General features: G+C 39.2%; 1 long non-coding RNA gene across 1 annotated transcript in view; it reads right to left on the reverse strand.

Annotated features, from left to right (window-relative positions):
• The window catches only part of LOC132007373 (uncharacterized), a 34,228-nt gene extending 24,037 nt beyond the window's left edge, over positions 1-10,191 (reverse strand). Inside the window, exon 1 of the long non-coding RNA XR_009401327.1 lies at positions 9,924-10,191. This is a non-coding gene — a long non-coding RNA (uncharacterized LOC132007373). The remainder of the gene's footprint in view (positions 1-9,923) is intronic.
• Between the last annotated feature and the right edge of the window lie 341 nt (positions 10,192-10,532).

Here is a 10,532-nt window from a genome sequence, read left to right on the forward strand (position 1 = left end):
TGAGGAAGTTGAGAGGCAATGTGAGGGGTTTGGGGGTAGGAAAAGAATAAATGAAACAAGATGGGATTGGAGGGAGACAAACCATAAGAGACTCTTAATCACATAAAATGAACTCAGGGTTGCCAAGGGAAGGGGGGTAGGAAGAGGGAAGTGGGGTTATGGACACTGGGGAAGGTATGTGCTATGTATGGTGAGTGCTGGGAAGTGTGTAAACATGGCAATTCACAGAGCTGTACCCCTGGGGTTAATAATACATTATATGTTAATAAAAAATAAATAAATAATTAAAAAGAGTGTCCTTTGATGCCCAAAAGCTTTTTTAAAATTTTGATGTAGTCGAATTAATTTTTCTTGTTGCCTGTGCTTTTGATATCATATCTAAAAATCATTGACAAATCCAATGTCACGAAGCTTTTCCATTGTGTTTTCTTCTAAGATTTTATGTTTTATGTTTCAGCTTTGATCATTTTGAGTTTTGTTTATAGTATAAGATACAAACCCAACTTTATTCTTTTGCATGTGGATAACCAGTTTTCCCAGCACCATTTGTTCAGAATACTTTCCTTTCCCCATTGGCTTGTCTTGGAACCTTTGTTGATAATCAACTAACTGTAAATGTGAATGGTTATTTCTGGATTTTTTATTCTATTCCATTGTTCTACATGTCAGCTGATCAATTTTTTCCTTTCTTTTTAATTTAAATTTTAGTTAACATACAGTGCAGTATTGGTTTCTGGAATACAATTCAGTGATTCATCACTTACATAAAACACCCAGTGCTCATCACAACAAGTGCATATTACCCATCTAGCTCATCCCATACCTACCTCTGCCCATCAACCCTCAGTTTATTCTCTATCATTAAGAGTCTCTTATGGCTTGTTTCCCTCTCCTTTTTTTCTTTCCACCTTCCCATATATTCATGTTTTCTTTCTTAAATTCCACATGAGTGAGATCATATGGTATTCATCTTGCTCTGACATATTTCACTTAGCATAATACACTCTAGCTATATCCACATCATTGCAAATGGAAAGATTTCATTTTTTTCTGGTGACTGGGTAATATTTCATTGTAAATATATATCACATCTTCTTTATCCATTCATCAGTCAAAGGACATTTGGGCTCTCTCCATAGTTTGGCTATTGTAGGTCTTCTTTGCAGAAATGTCTGTTAATATCCTCTGCCCATTTCTTGATTGGATTATTTGTTCTTTGGGTGTTGAGTTTGCTAAGCTCTTTATAGATTTTGGATACTAGCATCCTCTGTGTGGTCAATTTTAGCCATTCTCACAGGTGTGAGGTGGTGTCTCATTGTGGTTTGGGTTCATATTTCATATTCATATTTCCCTGATGATGTTGAGCATCTTTTCATGTGTTTGTTGGCCATCTGAATGTCTTCTTTGGAAAAGTGTCTATTCATGTTTTCTGTCCATTTCTTAACTGGACTATTTGTTTTTTGGGTGTTAAGTTTGGTAAGTTCCTTATAGATTTTGGATTTTAACCCTTTATCAGATATGTCCTTTGCAAATATCTTCTTCCATTTCATAGGCTGCCTATGAACCTTCTTATATTGTTGGTGGGAATGCAAACTGGTGCAGCCACTCTGGAAAACAGCATGGAGGTTCCTCAAAATGTTGAAAATAGAGCTACCCTACAATCCAGCAATTGCACTACTAGGTATTTACCCAAAGGATACAATAATACAGATCTGAAGAGGCACATGCACCCCAATGTTTATAGCAGCATTATCAACAATAGCCAAACTATGGAGAGAGCCCAAATGTCCTTTTGTTTTGTTGGTTGTTTCCTTCACTGTGAAGAAGCTTTTTATCTTGATGAAATCCCAGTAGTTCAGTTTTGCCTTTGTTTCCCTTGCCTCTGGCAATGTGTCTAGTAAAAAAATGCTACATCCAACATCAAAGGGGTTTCTGCCTGTGTTCTCCTCTAGGGTTTTGATGGTCTTGCATTTAGTTCTTTCATCCATTTTGAATTTATTTTTGTGTATGGTGTAAGAAAGCAGTCCAATTTCATTCTTCTGTGTGCTGCTGTCCAGTTTTCCCAACACTATTACTTGAAGAGACTGTCTTTTTTTCCATTGGATGTTCTGTCCTCCTTTGTTGAAGATTAGTTGACCATATAGTTATGGGCCCATTTCTGGGTTCTCTCTTCTCCTTCATTGATCTATGTGTCTGTTTTTGTACAAGTACCATACTGTCTTTATGACTACTGCTTTGTAATATAGCTTGAAATCCAGAACCGTGATGTCTCCAGTTTTGTTTCCCTTTTTCAGAATTGCTTTGGTTGTTCATGTCTTTTGTGGTTTCATGCAAATTTTAGGATTGCTTGTTCTAGCTCTGTGAAAAATGCTGGTGGTATTTTGATAGGGAATGAATTAAATGTGTAGATTGCTTGGGTAGTACAGACATTTTAACAATGTTTGTTCTTTAATTCCATGAACACGGAATGCTTTTACATTTATTTATTTATTTTTAAAGATTTTATTTATTTATTTGACAGAGAGAGAGATCACAAGTAGGCAGAGAGGCAGACAGAGAGGAGGAAGTAGGCTCCCTGCTGAGCAGAGAGCCCGATGCGGGGCTTGATCCCAGGACCCCGGGATCATGACCTGAGCCGAAGGCAGAGGCTTTAACCCACTGAGCCACCCAGGCACCCCTACATTTATTTTTTTTTAAAGATTTATTTATTTATTTTAGCGAGAGAGAGCCAGAGAGTGTGAGTGAGCATAAGCAGAAGGGGCAGGGGGAGAGGGAGAGAGAATCTTAAGCAGACTCCATGCTGAGCACAGAGCCCAACCCTGGTCTTTATCCCCTGACCCTGAGATCACAACCTGAGCTGAAACCAAGAGTTGATGCTTAACAAACTGTGCAACCCAGGCACCCCTGCTTGTCCATTTCTTTGTGTCCTCTTCAATTTCTTTCATAAGTGTCCTATAATTTTCAGATCTTTAGCTCTTTAGTTAGGTTTATTCTTACATATCTTATTGTTTTGGGTGCAACTGCAAGTGGGATCAATTCCTTGATTTCTTTTTCTGTTGCTTCTTTGTTGGTGTATAGAAATGCAACGGATTTCTGCAGATTGATTTTATATCCTGCAACTTTGCTGAATTCATGTATTAATTCTAGTCAAGTTTTGGTGGAGTCTTCAGGTTTTCTATATAAAGTATCATGTTGTCTGCAAATAGTAAAAGTTTAATTTCTTCCTTGCCAATTTGGATGCCTTTTATTTCTTTTTTTTGATTGGTGAAGCTAAAATATCCAGTACCATATTAAATATTAATGGTGAGAGTGGACATCTCTGTCTTATTCCTGACTATAGGGGAAAGGCTCTTAGTTTTTCCCCATTGAGGATGATGTTAGCTGTGGGTCTTTCATATATGGCCTTTATAATTTTGATATATGTTCTATCTATCCTTACTTTGTTGAAGGCTATTATCAGGAATGGATGTTGTACTTCATCAAATGCTTTTTCTCTCATAAGAGAGGATCATTTGGTTCTTATCCTTTTAAGGTGGTGTATCACATTGATTGATTTGCAAATATTGCACTTTTTCATTAAAAAGGCTATCTGGGGGCGCCTGGGTGGCTCAGTGGGTTAAGCCGCTGCCTTCAGCTCAGGTCATGATTTCAGGGTCCTGGGATCGAGTCCCACATCGAGCTCTGTGCTCAGCAGGGAGCCTGCTTCCTCCTCTCTTTCTCTCTGCCTGCCTCTCTGCCTACTTGTGATCTCTCTCTGTCGAATAAATAAATAAAATCTTTAAAAAAAATAAAAAAATAAAAAGGCTATCTGTGCAGTTATGAGCCTGAATTAGACCTGTCACCCCTCTCTATTAAGGTCATAATGAGATTTCTGCAGTGAGAAGACAATTCAAGTACCAGTTTGACTGTAGTACTTCAAAACAGATTAATTTTAAGGGTTACATATTTAAGATATTATCTCTCAATTGCACAAACTTAAGAAAAGGTATAAAACCTCCCATTTATTTATCTAGTCATTCAACAAACACATTTTGAGCATCTATTATGTTCCCAACAGTATTCTAGGCACTGAGGTACAAAAATATACAAAAATCCCTGTCCTCATGGGAGCTTATATTCTGCAGAAGTGGTGAGTAACAGCATATCCATGCTTGCAAAAGATGACCTTACCAGAGGATTTAAGGTGCGTTTTTGTAATTGTTAAATTAAAATTTAATTCACATAACATAAAGTTTGTCATTACAAAGTCTCCAACTCAGTGGTTTTTAATATATTCACAATGTTGTGCAACATCACCACTCTTTTAACTCTGAGAAAATTTTCATCACTCTCAAAAGAAACTCCACACCCATCTGTTACATGCTGAATTGTGTCTGTCCCCCAGATTTCATGTTTAAGGCCCTAACCCCCAGAATGCAACCTTACTTGGAAATAGGGTCACGCAGATGGAACTAGTTAAGACGAAGTCACACAGGCGTAGGGTGGGTCCCCAGTATGACTGATACCCTTCTAAGAAGGGAAATTTGGACACTGAAACAGACACACACACACAGGGAGAACACTACTGAAGATTATATTTATGCTGCTATAAGCCAAGGAACTACCAGAAACTAGGAGAGAAGTCTGGAACGAATCCTTCCCTAGTACCTTCAGAGGAAGCATGGGCCCTGGTGACACCTTGATCTCAGATTTCTAGTCTCCAGAACTGTGAGACAATATTTTTCGTGTGAGACAATACATTTCTGTTGTTTAAGCCATCCAGTTGTGACAATTTGTTATGGCGGCCTTTGCAAGCTAATCAACCATTAACAGTCACTCCATTTCCCCTTCCCCTCAGCCACAGGTAACCACTCATCTCCATCATGTCTTTAAGGATTTGTCTATTCTGGGTATTTCTTTAAGATTTATTTGAGAGAGAGAGAGTGAGCGCGAGTGAGCGCATGTGTTTGCGTTCAAGTGTTGGGGGTGGGGCACAGGGAGAGAGTCTTCAAGCAGACTCCTGCTGAGCATAAAGCCCAATGTGGGGCTGGACCCCATGATCCATGAGATCATGGCCTGAGCCAAAACAAAGAGTAGGGCTCTCAATGGACTGAGCCACCCAGGCACCCCTATTCTGGATATTTCTTATAAATGGAATCATAGAATACATGGCTTCTTGTGTCAGGCTCTTTTTGCTTGCAATGTTTTCAAGGTTCATCCACAACTGTTTATTGTATCAGTACTTCATTCCTTTTTATGGTTAAGTAATATTTTATTGTATGGATATACCACAGTTTGTTTATTCATCACTTGACTGACATTCGGCTTATTTCCACTTTTGGTTATCAGGAATAATGCAGCTATGGACATTCATGTACAAGTTTCTTTTCTTTGTGTGAATACATGTTTTCAATTCTCTTGGGTATATACCTGGGAGTGAAACTGCTGGGCCCTATGGTATCTCTATGTTTAACTTTTTGAGGAACTGCCAAACTGTTTTCCAACATGGCTGTACCTTCTGACATTCCCACCAGTTTCTTCTCAGTAATTTTATTTATTTTAAAGTATTTTTATTTATTTGAAAGAAAATGTGAGAGTATGAGAGAGAGACACAAGGGGGAGGGGTAGAGGGAAAAGCAGACTCCCTCCCCCCAAGCAGGGAGCACAATGGAGGACTTGATCCCAGGACCCTGGGATCATGACCTAAGCTGAAGGCAGCCACTTAACCACATGAGCCACCCAGGTACCCTCTTCTCAGTAATTTTAATGCAATGATTGTATGTTACTGTGGGATTAAAAATAGGATGATGAGTTTGGGTCTTAATAGATTTGAGGTGAATTTGATTTCCAAGCATTAAGTGCAGTAGGTAGTTGGAAATATAGAATTAGAGCTTAGAAAAAAGTCAGAGTTAGAGATATGGATATGAGATTCTTCACACTTCCCCCTCAATATGAATTTCCTTTCTTCCACCTTTGAAACTATAACCACACAGTGTACCATTCAAAAGAAAAACAAAATTAATTTCAAAATAATGACAACTTTTTTCTCATTCTGTGATTTGGTCTTCATATTTTTCATCCATTTTTCTATTTGTATGTTCTCTTTTACATAAGAGTTTGTGGGGACATTATTTATCAGGGATATTAACTCTGTCACAAATATTGCAAATATTTTCCAAGATTTTTTCGTAGCATATATTCTCTTTTGTAATTTTATAATGTTTATTCTACTGGGATATCAGAAATATCCATGTCTATTTTTAAAACTTTTTTAAAGCAATCTCTACACTTAACATGGTGTTCAAACTCACGACCCCAAGATCAAGAGTCAGATGTTCCCCTAAACCTGCTAGGTGCCTCTTTTGGATTTTATAGATGTTTTATTTTTATTTATTTTATTTCTTAAAAGGTTTTATTTATTTGTCAGAGAGAGAGAGCACGCACAAGCAGGGGGAGTAGCAGGCAGAAGGAGAAGCAGACTCCCCGCTGTGCAAGGAGCCCAATGCAGAGCTTGATCCCAGGACCCTGGGATCATGACCTGAGCCAAAGGCAGACGCTTAACCAACTAACCACCAAAGCATTCCTTAAAGATGTTTTAATGAAGTCTAGGATTTACTTTATGGCTTCCAGTTTGGTTTTGTTTACACAACACTTTTATTATATATTATTTTCCATATATGCATGAATACATACTAGACCACTTCTACTTTTTCATCAACCGTTAACCTAGCATTAAGTGAATTTATAGAAACTTAATATACAGTAAAACAAATTCCCCTCTCAATTATTTCATACTCTTTTGACACAACTTTAGGCATTTAGTGTTTCATATACTTGATTCTGATTTTTTTAAAGATTTTATTTATTTATTTGACAGAGAGAGATCATGAGAGAGGGAACACAAGCAGGTGGAGTGGGAGAGGGAGAAGCAGGCTTCCCACCAAGCAGGGAGCCCAATGTGGGGCTCGATCCCAGGACCCTGGAATCATGACCTGAGCCGAAGGCAGACACTTAACGAATGAGCTATGCAGGGGCCCTTGATTCTGATTTCTTATTCTGTTTTAGTGATCTCTTTTAAATCTGCTCTATACCGTAGTTTATTATTTTTTTAAAATTTTGTGTGTGCCACGTTTTATTTAGTGAAGTTTATAATGGAGTATAAGTCCTCACTTACTACAACTATCATCAGAATACCCTTGGCTGTTTTTATATGTATTTTTTCCCTGCCAATTAAAATGAAGAATTGAACTACAGGCCCCTGAGCCTATTGAAGATAATGATTCACCCTCCTACACTGCTGTTGGAATGCAAGCTGGTGCAACCATTCTGGAAAACAGAATGAAGGTTCCTCAAAAAAATTTAAAATAGAGATATTCCTATGACCCAGCAATTGCACTACTGGGTATTTACCCCAAGGATACAAATGTAGTGATTCAAGGGGGCCCGTGCACCCCAATGTTTATAGCAGCGATGTCCACAACAGCCAAACTATGGAAAGAGCCTAGATGTCCATCAACAGATGAATGGATAAAGATGATATGGTGTATATATACAATGGGGTATTATGCAGCTATCAAAACCCCCCAAGATTTTGCCATTTGCAATGACGTGGATGGAACTAGAGCATATTATGCTAAGTGAAATATGTCAATCAGAGAAAGACAATTATCATATGATCTCACTGATATGAGGAGTTTGAGATATAAGACAGAGGATCATAGTGGAAGGGAGGGAAAAACGAAACAAGATGAAACCAGAGAGGGAGACAAATCTTAAGAGACTCTTAATCTCAGGAAACAGAGGGTTGGTGGGGGGGAGGGGTGGGAGGAATGGGGTGGCTGGGTGATGGACATTGGGGAGGGTATATGCTATGGTGAGTGCTGTGAATTGCATAAGATTGAAGAATCACAGACCTGCACCCCTGAAACAAATAATACATTATATATATGTTCATTAAAATAAAAAATTTTTATTGCCTGAAGTTCATGGATTAGGTTTATGTGCAATTGGGTTTTTATAGTACTGCATTTATATTCAGGAATACAGTTTATTTTCTTTTATACAGATGATGTGTAATCTTCTTAGCTTTATTTAGAGTTGTATTTTTGCTTTTTGATGTGTATCATTCTTCCTAGGATATGTATTTTACTAGTTATCACTGACATGCACATGATGGCTAATCTAGATTCTATAAAGTCCCTAGTTGGTATCCAGCTAGGAGGTCCCTGCATACTGAGAATGATACAATTTTCATTTCAGAAAATAGTGACAATGCAAAGGTTGCTTTGAGATGCAGAGGGGAAAGGGGAGGCATTTCAAGTAAAAGAGTGTTATCTATACCAAAGAAAAACACACAGACAAAAGAAAAAGCAAATGTAACTGGTAAAGGTTTCCATTTGAAGTCAGTGGTTGTTGAACATGAGCATTTTCACAAAAGAAATTAGAGAACCACAATATTATATGTATGATTAAAAATTTCCAAATAAATTTAGTTACAATAAAGCAAGTTGCTTACGCAAAAGAAACCCCCTTGAAATGAAATGGACATGAAAAGAATTCTACTCATTTGCTCAAGGACAGAGGCTTTTGGAAAAAAAAAAAAAAAGACAGACTTTTACATAATGCTTAGACTTTATGTAACATCAGAGAATGCAGAAAGTGCAGAGAAAAGCCTACAATTTAAATCAATTTGCAAATGCATTTAGCTCTGGATTACAACTTATTCAGCATTAGAAAATTCATACTGAATAGAAATCTTGTTAAAATTAGGAACACAGAGGGGTGCCTGGGTGGCTCAGTCGGTTGGGGGTCTGCCTTTGCCTTGGGTCATGGTCCTCAGGTCCTGGGTTCAAGCTCCGCTTCTCCCTCCACCTGCCACTCCCCCTGCTTCTGCTCTCTCTCTCTCTTTGTCAAATAAATAAATAAAATCTTTTTTAAAAAGTTAGGAACATGGAAAAACCTTAGCCAATACCTACACATTACTCAACGTAAGAGAATTCATATTGGAGGGAAATCCTGCAAATGTGTTGAATTTGCTAATCCTCACATCTTACTCAACATCACAGCATTCATACAGAAATGAATATAAATGAAATAAATATATATAAACATATAAAGGATGTGAATGAGGAAAGGCCTTGAGACATGACTTCACCCTTGTCAATGTGAGATAATTCTTCCTGGGGAGAACCCTTCAAATGTATTATATTTGGGAAATCCCAAATACAGATATGGCTGCACTGTTGGCAAGCGTGAGACAATTCATCTCAGAGAAATCCCTATGAATGTAATGAATGAAGATAGGAAGGAATGCGTTCAACTCCTACTCAGCATCAGCCAATGCACATAAAATAGAGATAACATGAACCTAGGGTACATTCTTTTACCCACTGCTCATACTTTATTCATCATCAGATAATTTACTATATGAAATTTAAATAATTGCAATTCATGGGTCATCCCTGGCTTAGCTATGTGAAATTCATTGTAGAGATGGACATTAAGAATTTTGTTTTGTGCTTCAACATAATTAACCAATAGGAAATCCATGCAGAGATAACCAAAGCGGGCAGAAATGTAAAAATCTCTTTGACTGTAGAAAATAATTTTCTTTTATGAACCAGTATTACACCAAAAGTTACCTACTGAAAAGATAACTGGCCAAAATAGCTGATAAAGTCACAGAAGACAGTGACTTCAACAGAGGAGGGGACTATAAAGCACAGGTTACTGCAGGGACTATCCCCAAAGACCTTTATTTCTGACTATAGCAGTGCCCCTCACTCCTGTCTGCTCCTGCCTGTGGCAATCCATAGTGTCTGCAGGACAGAGGGCAGTGCGGTCCAGCCAAGAGAACACTTGACATTGGCCTTCCATTCTTGACAGAAACTCATGTAGTTCAGACAGCAGAATATCATCAAAGCATTCTATGATGGGCCTGTCACCTTGGCCACTGTGGGGAAGAACTCCAGGAAGAGGAAGGTACCAGGGACTCTCAGCAGAACATGGCACCAGACCCTCTGCTCCTCAGTCATGGAAAAGCACTGCTCTGCCTTCTAAGCCTTCCAGATGCCGCTGCTGCGACCCGTGCACTGCTGAGGGCTGACTCACTGGGTTCAGAAGGTCCACGGCCTGGGATGGCAAAAACACACTAGAGAGTGAGTAACCATCTGAGCATTTGCAGCAGTGGTGTGGCACAGGTCTCCAAGGCCCCCCTCGGGCTCCATGATGCCCTAGGACTCAGGACTCAGAAACGCTGTTCTGCTTCTCAGAGGCCTGTGAGGCCTCCTGAGCTATTTGATGCATGGTTAGGACTCACTGCAGGGAAAGCGTGCGGAGTAGAAGCAGCAAAGGGAAAGGGGGTAGGGGTGAGGGCCATTAGCAGCCAGGCATGACATGGCAGTGATTGCCCCCCAAAGGAGTCCCAAGGTCACCGATTCATTCTCCCAGGAACCATGTGTGTGACAAAACCTGCCATGCCCGGCCAGCCCGGGAAGCTCGCTCCAGCCTTGGGGCCTGGGGCCTTGCTGGGAGGTTGTGCTGGCTGGCGGCAT

This window comes from Mustela nigripes, chromosome X (genome assembly GCF_022355385.1).
Source record: "Mustela nigripes isolate SB6536 chromosome X, MUSNIG.SB6536, whole genome shotgun sequence".
NCBI lineage: Eukaryota > Metazoa > Chordata > Mammalia > Carnivora > Mustelidae > Mustela > Mustela nigripes.